Below are 12,424 nucleotides of genomic sequence, written 5' to 3' on the forward strand. Positions count from 1 at the left end.
GGGATAGAAAAATAAGAATAACCTTAGTTATTATAGATGGCATTTCATTCACTAGTGAACAATGCTTTATAATTCTACAAAGTAGCAGTGGGGAATGGAGATTAGTAGTTGTGAACTTTGTCAAGTTTTTAGAAGTCTTCAGTGGACTAAACCCAAGCTGACAGAGGCCAGCTTCCTCTATTGGAGCTGACACACAATCCGTTACAATTGGCGGGATTTCAGACGTGAAGACAAACACTTCCAAGGACAAAGAGACTGTCTGACATCTAATGCCATCAACAATTTGAGAAGCTCATGGTCCTTGAAAGAACACATGAGGTCACTTAACTGTTACAATCTGAATGTGGTAACAACCTAGTGAGAGCACCACTAACAGTCAAAACACAACTGACCTCATAAACCAGTCTTCATTTAACATTTCAGGTTTTTACCCACCCACAGTATTATGGGCTCTTGAAGTCCATCAACAGCAGATCCCAGGCTGTGGTAGCCTATCCCACAGAAATAAGAACTTTGTAATGAGCATTTGACACTTTTAAGGAAATAAATCCAAACAGTGTAACACAACATCTGACAAGAAGGAAACTAAAAGTATTTTCTATAATTATCTCAATATATTTTCCAATCAAGATGGGTAATATTTTATCTATTTCATAATCATGGAAAATGAGACTCATATACTGCCTGTGATCCCCAGCTGGTAGGAAGAGTCTAACTGCCTAAAAAACTCCACGTGAAGGGTCGGTGAACTACAGACTCCTTAAATTTGAGCCTACCCTTAAAAACATAACAAATCCTAAAGCACTGTAAACTCATTAGAGCAATGGTTTTGCCTCCCAGAGGACATTTATTGGCATGTCCAATAAAAAGAATATTTATTGGCAATAAGTAGATAGAGATCAGGGATGCTGCTAAACATCCTAAAATATAAAGGCTAGTCTCCTACAATAAAGAATTATCTGGCCTAAAATATTAATAGTGCTGAGGGCGGGAGACTCTAGCATAGAGTAAAATGTCCATAAGCACTGTGTGGTTTTCCTACATAATAAAATAACATTTTGTTCAGGGATGTAATCTTTTTTAATATGTATAACACTGTATGTAGTAGGATACCCTAGATAAAAATGCATATGCTGTGGAGAATGTGTATATGGGAACTCTTTGTACTTGCTAATTCTTTTATAATAAAAACCTAAAATTTCTCAAAAAAATTTTTATTGACTTTTTAAATATGTATTCTTCAGTACTTTCAGATCATAAGCTCCTTATTGCAAAATTCAGGCTTAAACTGAAGTGGGGAAACCACTAGACCATTCAGGTATGACCTAAATTAAATCCCACATGATTATACAGTGGAGGTGACAAAGAGATTCAAGGGATTAGATCTGGTAGACAGAGTGCCTGAAGAACTATGGACAGAGGATTGTACCCTTGTATAGGAGGGGACTAACCAAAACCATCCCCAAGAAAAAGCACTAAAAGAAGGAAAAATGATTGTCTGAGGAGCCCTTACAAATAGCTGAGAAAAGAAGAGAAAGAAGTGAAAGGCAGAAGAGAAAGAAAGAGATATACCCAACTGAATGTAGAGTTCCAGAGAATATCAAGGAGAGGTAAGAAAGCCTTCGCACATGAACACCACAAAGAAAGAGGGGGAAACAATAGAATGGGAAAGACTAGCGATCTCCTCAAGAAAACTGGAGATACCAAGGGAACGTTTCATGCAAAGACGGCACAGTAAAGGACAAAACAGGGCAAGGACCTAACAGAAGCAGAAGAGACTAAGAGGCGGCAAGAACACACAGAAGAACCTACAAAAAGGTCTTAATGACCCAGATGACCAAGATGGTGTGGTACTCACCTAATGCCAGACACTGGAGTGTGAAGTCAAGTGGGCCTTAGGAAGCATTATTATGAACAAAGCTAGTGGAGGTGATGGAATTCCAGCTGAGCTATTGAAAATCCTAAAAGATGATGCTGTGAAAAGTGCTGTACTTTGCTGGCATATCAAATTTGGAAAACTCGGCAAAGGGTCACAAGATTGGAAAAGGTCAGCTTTCATTCCAATCCCAAAGAAAGGCAATGCCAAAGAACGCTCAAACTACCTTAGAGTTGTGCACATTTTACATGCTAGGAAGGTTATGCTCAAAATCCTTCAAGCAAGGCTTCAACAACACATGAACCAAGAACCTCCAGATGTGCAAGCTGGATTTAGAAAGGGCAAAGGAACCAGAAATCAAATTGCCAATCAATTAGATCATAGAAAAAGCAAAGGAATTCATTTAAAAAAAAAGGGGGGGGAAAGAAATCTACTTCTGCTTGACTACACTAAAGCCTTTGACTATGTGGATTACAATAAACTGGGGAAAATTCTTAAAGGGATGGGTATACCAGACCACCCTACCTGCCTCCTGAGAACACTGTACGAGGGACAACAAGCCACAGTTAGAATGAGACATGGAACAATGGAGGGGTTCAACATTGGGAAAGGAGTATGTCTAGACTGTATACTGTCACCCTGCTTATTTAACTTATATGCAGAGTACATCATGTGAAATGCCGGGTGGGATGAATCACAACCTGGATTGTGACTGCTGGGAGAAATATCAACAACCTCAGATATGCAGATAAAGCCATTCTAAAGGCAGAAAGGGAAGAGGAACTAAAGAGCCTCTAGATGAAGGTGAAAAAGGAGAGTGAAAAAACTGGCTTAAAACTCAACATTCAAAAAACTAAGATCAGGGCATCCAGTCCCATCACTTTATGGCAAACAGATGGGGAAAAAGTGGAAACAGTAGCAGAATTTATTTTCTTGGGCTCCAAAATAACTGTTGATTGTGACTGCAGCCACAAAATTAAAAGACGCTTACTCCTTGGAAGAAAAGCTGTGACAAAATTAGATAGCATATTAAAAATCACTTTGCCAACAAAGGGCCAACTAGTCAAAGATATGATTTTTCCAGTAGTCACGTACAGATGTGAGAGCTGTACCGTAAAGAAGGCTGAGTGCCGAAGAATTGATGCTTTGAATCTGTGGTGCAGGAGAAGAGTCAGAAGGCAAGGAGATCACACCAGTCAGTCCTAAAGGAAAGCAACTCTGAATATTCATTGGAAGGACTGAAGCTGAAGCTCCAATACTTTGGCCACCTGATGAGAAGAGCTGACTTATTAGAAAAGACTCTGATGCTGGGGAAGATTGAGGGCAGGAGAAGAAGGGGACGACAGAGGATGAGATGGCTAGATAATATCACTGACTCAGTAGACTTGATTTGAGCAAACTCCAGGAGATAGTGAAGGACAGGGAAACCTGGCATATTGCATTTCATGGGGTTGCAAAGAGTTAGACATGACTTAGCGACTGAACAACATATTCTTTCACTAAAGTTGTGAATAACTGTCTTAGAATCAATACCCCCAAAATACATCTAAAGTTATAAAAACAATTTAAATTTGTCAAAATTTTCCCAACAAAGTTAATGGGAGCATTAAAAGTCACAATTATGACCTAACTTTGTCTAAGTGACTAGCCAAGATATCTAAAAGTATTACAAATTCATAGGGCTGTAGAAGATTACTTTAATACACTACAATTAATTTAGTGATTTTGCCTAAAAGTCATCATATGCTTTCTGCAATATTTGTGATAATTATTAAAATCATTTGAGAACAAAATTCATTAATATAGTCATCAAAGAACTCCAGAAAAAATGTATCAAGTAATTTTCCATTCAATACCAATTAACCTCTCTCCAATCTCATGGCTTAATGGTAAAGAATCTTTCTGCCAATGCAGGAGATGCAGGAGACATGAGTTCCATCCCTGGGTCTGGAAGATCCCCTGGAGGAAGAACTGGCAATTCACTCCAGGATTCCTGCCTGGAAAATTCCATGGGCAGAGGAGCCTGGCGGGCTGCAGTGCATGGGGGTGCAAAAAGTCAGACAATGGAGTGACTGAGCATGCACACCACACACACAATCTCAAAACAGAGTTGATACAATGCATGTTTCATAGAGTATCAAACAATGGTATCCTTTATCAGAGAGGATTAGATTATATCCTTCCCTAGCCAAAAAAAATTTAATAATTATAATGAGTTAAATGAGAGGGAAAAAAACTGAGGGAGAGAATTTCTCCCATGTAAACGTCTTAAAGTGGACAATCAAAGGCTGATGTGGCAGCTCTAAGTATCAGGGGTCCAAGTTCCTTCCCTCTTTTTGCTCTACATTTACTGTTATATTAAAAGTCACCTTGTACTCTAAGAAGGCTACAGGGACTCCAGCTACTACCCCTGTCTTGCAAGTAGCAGAAAGAAAGAAGGGGAAGAAAGGCCCATCCCATTCTCTTTAATGGTCATATTTCACCTTACAGCTCGTCAACTATGACCTAGTCCCTCTGCCCACACTCAACCACTCGAGGGGACAGGCAACCATCTCCAAATGCGGTAATAATGCTCATCTACAAAACTGAGATTCCTGGGCTTCCCTAGTGGCCTCGTCATCAAGAATCCACCTGCCAGTGCAGTGGAAATGGGTTCCATTCTTGTCCAGGAAGATTCCATATGCTGCAGGGCAGCTAAGCCCATGTACCACAACTCCTGAGGCTGCGGTCTGAATCCTGCGAGAGGCAACTGCTGAGCCCACGCATCCCAGAGCCTGTTTTTCACAAGAAACCACCACAATGAGAAGCCCACACAACACCACCTAGAGAGTAGCCTCTCTAACTTGCTGCAGTTAGAGAAAGCCCGCGGGCAGCAGTCAAGACCCAGCACAGCCCAAAGAAATAAGTAATTCTTTTAAAAACACTGGGATTTTTTTTATTAAGAAAGAAATTTTGCAGGGCAAATTATGAGAGGCAGATTAAGGTGGAGATAACACTTCAAAGAAAATGGGAGATACACACAAATTTTTCATTTAGAGTGGTTCACAGCAAATACAAATATGTATACATGTGTGTATGTGCGTATATATATTTATGAAAGAAAATCTAAATGTTTAACAATAGGTGAATGGTTAAATAGATTTGAGGATAATCTCAAAACAGAATGCTATATAGATACCAAATACCACTTCAAACAATTTTACAGATACAGAGGAATGTTCACAATATTGTATGGAAGAATAGGCTATCCAACATTTCATATTAAGTAGTCCCTATTTAAATAAACACACATACATACAAATACACACAGTGTGCATGCATGCTGCTGCTTCAGTCGTGACCTTCTTAGCCCACCAGGCTCCTCTGTACGTGGGAGGCAAGAATACTGGAGTGGGTTGACCCTATCTTCCCAACCCAGGGACTGAACCCACATCTCTTATTTCTCCTGCATTGGCAGGCAGGTTCTTTACCAGTAGTGCCACCTGGGAAGCTTTATACACAGAATATACTGATATATACCCAGAGGCACATTTTGTACCTATGTATATAGAGAGAGAGGTTTCCCCGATGGCTCAGCAGGTAAAGAATCCACCTGCAATGCAGGAGCCACGGGTTCAATCCCTGGGTTGGGAAGATGCCCTGGAGAAGGAGACAGCACCCACTCCAATATTCTTGCCTGGAAAAAACAATGGACAGAGGAACCTGGTGGGCTGCAGACCAAAGGGTCACAAAGAACTGGACACAGCTGAGCGACAAAGCACATACAGAAAGAGAGACGGTGACCACATAAAAAGCAAGAGAACAGAATTAAATGATAATAGTGGTTTGGGCTACGGGAAGCAATACGCTTTCATTTTCCCCATACCTTTCACTGCTTTCTAATTTCTCTACAATGAACACATAATATGCCTATAATTCTTTTCATGAAGATTTTGGCCTAGATGAAGAAAACCACCTTAAAAGGGCAATTAGATTCAAGCTTTAAGTTGCTCCTTGGACTTGCGTAATAACAAAAAGAGAAGGAGGGAAATCTATAGCTGCACTGTTTTGTTGGTTGTAAGAAGCTAACTTCTTTATGTGCAGCTTGTTTTCAACTCACTAACACACACATATCACATCTGTCAGCTTTACACAGCTCACTCCTAAGCAAATGCTGTATCCATCACCCCCAAGAATCCATCCCACCACACTGACTGCTTTGTTCACCGCGTTCTGTAGAACTAATCACTTGTACTTTAGGCATCTACAAATCCCTCCACTTTTTACATTTCTATTTTTCTTAGTTCTAAAATGGATCCATCTAACAGAAATTACATCTTTCTCATATCTTTGTAACTATCTTGCATTGTCTTGAATGCAACCACTAATCTATGGGCCATCTCTAGAATTCTGTCATTTCAAAAATGTATCATCAATTCTCTTGACACTGTAACCTCAAAGTGGAACCTTCACAAAGGGTCTCAGACTGAATTCACACCACGTGCATAATCCAATAAATCTCACGTGAAGACCAATTTAAAGGGATCTTAAATGGTCAGTATCCCTAGACACTGGGGAAAGCACAGGTAAATTCTCAAAGGAAGTAACTTCAATCCTAGCCTCGAAGAAGCCAGTAACTTTCAAAAACACTCAATTAAAAAAAAAAAATCACAAAACAAGACCCAATGAATGAGGGCCAACTTAAGAAACAGAACAATTAGACTACACATATTTCAATTATTGGAAACACTATACAGTAAGGATGGTACAAGTAATAGAAACACTTATAATATGGATGTGAATTAAATAAATCTCAAGAAATAAGAAGCAGTGGTAAAATTTTCAACTGAGTGGAAAAGTTAAACAGTAGAATCAACACAAACAGAAATAATTAGTCAATGTGAAGACTTTTAAAAACCTATCTAAAATGCAGTTCAGAAAGACAAAGAAAGAAAATAAAATCCGTAAGAGCAGAACAAAGACAGGATCAGGAGGACTGACAGCTCCTGAAACCACTGCCGATGAGGGTCAGTCTTACACGGCCGGCCCACTGCGGATGTGGCTGCTGTGAAATGCAGTTGAACGGAACTCTTTAAAAGTCATATGCTTAGATGTCATGATAATATCAACGTGCTATTAAAAGCACCTCTTTACATTGAATTTATCTTGATTCATTAAATACCAGTGATACCAGTTTGCAGACCAGCACTGACCTGAGGTCGCCTTTGAGTAGCAACAATCTAAAAAAAAATAGATCAAAACCAGAAAAGAATATAAAAGACAAAAGAAAATATAGCTGCCATTCAAATAGATGATGAAAATTTTCAACACCAATTGAAGGTACAAATGGAAAATCCCCAGTGCAAGAAAAAACAGGAAAGATCCATGTAAATGTGTGGGTGACTGCTGATCAGTGTAGGGGCTACACCTCACACCAATCACTGCAACACAATTCCAAACCAGCATTTTCATCATTTTTTTTAAACTCTTAGGACTCAATCAAGCTCTAGATGTACTCTAAATAAACAAAAATAAAGACAAGTGGACATAGTAAAGAAAGCTATCAGAGATCAAGTTTCAAGACTTAGTGATTTCCTCTCAGTCCATACTGAGAGGAAACACTCTGTCCATACTTCTCAAACTGTGTTTACTTCATTAGAGTTATTTCTAATGCGTAACTAACTGTATGAAAAAAAAAAATACTCCAAACTTACATTAGCAGAGACTGAAAACGCTTTCAATTATATGGAAATGAATAGAATTCCAATTCCGTTAACCGTTCCTTTGAATGTGAGGTGAGCTTCAGCATACATTACCTATTACATCCTCTAATCATAACAGATTTTTTTATTTCTAAATGCAGTTCATTTAAAACACCCTGCTCAAACATCTACCACAAACAAAGTGTAAATTCATACCTACATGGCAAAACAGGAACTACGGTATCACACCTCCTGAGAAAGAGTTATAACTAATATCTGTATAAATCTTTGCTCACTTTGCAAATATTTGACACACAAATAACTGAAGCACGATACACTTCTGGGTTTCACAGAACAAATCTAATAATGGTGAAAGCTTGCCAAGTAAAAGAACATGGAGAACAGCATCAAAAATATATAAGAAAAAACACAGAAATTGAATATAACAATATATAGAAAAAAAGATGACCAAAATCAAATCAAAGGCTGCTGCTTCGCACCGTTCCCCATCACATGGAATTGAAAGGACCCTCACAGGGTGCACACAGCGTTATCAGTCAAACGAGCGCTGCACTCACCTGTTTGATCCAGGGTCACTAAACTCAAACAGTTTAGCAAGATATTCATGTAATTTCTTATTTGATCTGAAGAAGTTTTATTGACTATGCCAAAGCCTTTGACTGTATGGATCACAATAAACTGTGGAAAATTCTGAAAGAAATGGGAATACCAGACCACCTGACCTGCCTCTTGAGAAATCTGTATGCAGGTCAGGAAGCAACAGTTAGAACTGGACATGGAACAACAGACTGGTTCCAAATAGGAAAAGGAGTACGTCAAGGCTGTATATTGTCACTCTGCTTATTTAACTTACATGCAGAGTACATCATGAGAAACGCTGGGCTGGAGGAAGCACAAGCTGGAATCAAGATTGCCAGGAGAAATATCAATAACCTCAGATATGCAGATGACACCACCCTTATGGCAGAAAGTGAAGAGGAACTCAAAAGCCTCTTGATGAAAGTGAGAGAGGAGAGTGAAAAAGTTGGCTTAAAGCTCAACATTCAGAAAACGAAGATCATGGCATCTGTTCCCATCACTTCATGGGAAATAGATGGGGAAACAATAGAAACAGTGTCAGACTTTATTTTTCTGGGCTCCAAAATCACTGCAGATGGTGACTGCAGCCATGAAATTAAAAGACGCTTACTCCTTGGAAGGAAAGTTATGACCAACCTAGACAGCATATTAAAAAGCAGAGACATTACAACAAAGGTCCATCTAGTCAAGGCTATGGTTTTTCCAGTGGTCATGTATGGATGTGAGAGTTGGACTGTGAAGAAAGCTGAGCACCGAAGAATTGATGCTTTTGAACTGTGGTGTTGGAGAAGACTCTTGAAAGTCCCTTGGACTGTAAGGAGATCCAACCAGTCCATTCTAAAGGAGATGAGTCCTGGATGTTCTTTGGAAGGAATGATGCTAAAGTTGAAACTCCAATACTTTGGCCACCTCATGCAAAGAGTTGACTCATTGGAAAAGACTCTGATGCGGGGAGGGATTGGGGGCAGGAGGAGAAGGGGACGACAGAGGGTGAGATGGCTGGATGGCATCACCGACTCGATGGACCTTGAGTCTGAGTGAACTCCGGGAGTTGGTGATGGACAGGGAGGCCTGGAGTGCTGCAATTCACGGGGCCGCAAAGAGTCTGACACGACAGCGCAACTGAACTGAACTGAAGATTCATATAGTGCTACCTCTGAGGTTATGGGAAAAGAATTCAAACAGAAAAAAAAAAAAACTGAGCTAAGTAGTTAAAACTAGGTCAGGTAAAAGTAACTATAACAAAAGGCTTAGCATGGCAAAAACTGTCAATCATATATTTGTTGCTCTTATTGCTGTTGAGTCACTAAGTCATGTCCAACTCTTGATGACCCTATGGACTGCAGCATGCCAGGCTTCCTTGTCTTCACTATAATCTGGAGTTGCTCAAACTCATGTCCACTGAGTCATGATACTACCTAACCATTTCATGTTCTGTCTCCCCCTTCTCCTCCTGCCTTCAGTCTTTCCCAGCATCAGGGTCTTTTCCAATGAGTCAGCTCTTCTCATCAGGTGGCCAAAGTACTGGAGTTCTTTATGTTCCAGTTCTTTATAGTCCAACTCTCACATCCATACATGACCACTGGAAAAACCATAGCTTTGACTAGATGGACCTTTGTTGGTGAAGTGATGTCTCTGCTTTTTAACACACTGTCTAGGTTGTCATAGCTTTCCTTCCAAAAGGCAAGTGTCCTTTACTTTCATGGCTGCAGTCACCATCCCCAGTGATTTTGGAGCCCAAGAAAATAAACTCGGTTATTACTTCCATTTTTTTCCCCTTCTGTTTGTCATGAAATGATGAGACCAGATACCATGATCTTAGCTTTCTTAACAATGATTTTCAAACCAACTTTTTCACTCTCCTCTTTCACACTTACCAAGAGGTTCTTTAGATCCTCTTAGCTTTCTGCCATTAGAGTGATATCACCAGCATATGTGAAATTGTTGATGTTTCACCCAGCAATCTTAATTCCTACTCACGATTCATCCAGCCTGGTATTTTGCATGATGTAATCTGCATATAAGTTAAATAAGCAGGGTAACAATATACAATACAGCCTTGTCTTCAGTTCAGTCGCTCAGCAGTGTCCAACTCTGTGTGACCCCATAGACTGCTGCACACTGGGCTTCCCCGTCCTCTACCAACTCCCAGAGCTTGGTCAAACTCATGTCCATTCAGTTGGTGATGCCATACAGACATGTCATCCTCTGTCGTCCCCTTCTCCTGCCTTCAATTTTCCCAGCATCAGGGTCTTTTCCAATAAGTTAGCTCTTTGTATCCGGTGGCCCAAACATTGGAGCTTCAGTACCAGTTCTTCCAATGAATATTCAGGATTGATTTCCGTAAGGATTGACTGGTTTGATCTCCTTGCTGTCCAAGGGACTTTCAAGAGTCTTCTCCAACACCACAGTTCAAGAGCATCAATTCTTCAGCACTCAGCTTTCTTTATGGTCCAACTCTCACATCCATACATGACTACGGGAAAAATCATAGTTTTGACTAGACAGACCTTTGTCAGCAATGTCTCTGCTTTTTAATATGCTGCCTAGATTTGTCATAGCTTTTCTTCCAAGAAGCAAGAGTCTTTTAATTTCATGGTTGCAGTCACAATCTGCAATGATTTGGGAGCCTAAGAAAATAAAGTCTGTCACTGTTTCTATTGTTTCACCACCTATTTGCCACGAAGTGATGGGACTGGATGCCATGATCTTAGTTTTTTGAATGTTGAGTTTTAAGCCAGCTTTTTCACGCTTCTCTTTCACTTTCATCAAGAGGTGCTTTAGTTCCTCCTCTTACTCCTTTCCCAATTTTGAACCAGTCAGCTGTTCCATGCTCAGTTCTATCTGCTGCTTCTTAACCCACATACAGATTTCTCAGGAGACAGGTAAAGTGCTCTGGTAATCCCATCTCTTTTAAGAATTTTCCACAGTTTGCTGTGATCCACACAGTTAAAGGCTTCATCATAGTCAATGAAGAAGTAGACGTTTTTCTGGAATTCCCTTGCTTTCTGCATGATCTAGTGAATGCTGGCAATTTGACCTCTGATTCCTCTGCCTTTTCTAAATCTGGCCTGTACACCTGGAAGTTCTCCATTCACATACTACTTAAGCCTAGCTTAATGGATATGAGCATTACCTTGCTGGCATGTAAAATGAGCGCAACTGCACAGCAGTTTGAACATTCTTTGGCTTGCCCTTCTCTGGGATTAAAATGAAAACTGAACTTTTCCAGTCCTGTGGCCACTGCTGTTTTCCAAATTTGCTGAGATACTGAGTGCAACACTGTAACAGCATCATCTTTCAGGATTTAAATAGTTCAGCTGGAATTCTGTCACTCCCTCTAGCTTTGCTCACAGTAATGCTTTCTTAGGCTCATTTGACCGCATACCCCAGATGTCCAGTTCTAGGTGAGTGACCACACCGTCATAGTTATTCAGGTTATTAAGACCATTTTTGTACAGTTATGCTGTGTATTTTTGCCACCTCTTCTTAATCTCTGCTGCTGCTGTTAGTTCCTTGCCATTTCTGTCCTTTGTCATGCCCATCCTTGCCTGAAATGTTGCCATCATATCTCCAATTTTCTTAGAGAGTCTTTCCCATTCTATGGTTTTCCCCTATCCTTTCGCATTGCTCATTTAAGGCTTTTTGATCTCTTCTTGCTATTCTCTGGAACTCTGCATTCAGCTGAGCGTATCTTTCCCTTTCGCCCTTGCCTTTCACTTCTCTTCTTCCCTCAGCTACATGGAAAGCCTCCTCAGACAACCACTTTGCATTCTTTCATTTCTTTATTGCTGGGATGATTTCAGCCACTGCCTCCTGTATACTGTTATGAACCTCCATCATTAGCTCTTCAGGCACTCTGTCTACCAGATCGAATCCCTTGAATCTATTCATCACCTCTACTGTATAATCGGGACTTTATTTAGGTCATACCTGAACGGCCTAGTGGTTTTCCCGACTTTCTTCAATTAAATCCTGAATTTTGCAATAAAGAGCTCATGATTTGAGCCACAGTCAGCTCCAGGTCTCATTTTTGCTGACTGTATACAGCTTCTCCATCTTCAGCTGCAAATAACATAATCACTCTGATTTTGGTATTGACCATTTGCTGATGTCCATATGTAGAGTCTTCTCTTGGGTTGTTAGAAAAGGATGTTTGCATGTTCTTTTGACAAAACTTTGTTAGCCTCTGGCCTGCTTAATTTCATACTCCAAGGTCAAACTTGCCTGTTATTCCAGGTATCTCTTGACTTTCTACATCTGCATT

General features: G+C 40.1%; 1 protein-coding gene across 14 annotated transcripts in view; it reads right to left on the reverse strand.

Moving 5' to 3' along the window:
* TBC1D5 (TBC1 domain family member 5) overlaps nt 1–12,424 on the reverse strand; it is a 592,732-nt gene that overhangs the window by 521,869 nt on the left and 58,439 nt on the right. The window lies entirely within an intron of this gene.

Source organism: Bos indicus, chromosome 1, assembly GCF_029378745.1.
Source record: "Bos indicus isolate NIAB-ARS_2022 breed Sahiwal x Tharparkar chromosome 1, NIAB-ARS_B.indTharparkar_mat_pri_1.0, whole genome shotgun sequence".
Lineage (NCBI taxonomy): Eukaryota > Metazoa > Chordata > Mammalia > Artiodactyla > Bovidae > Bos > Bos indicus.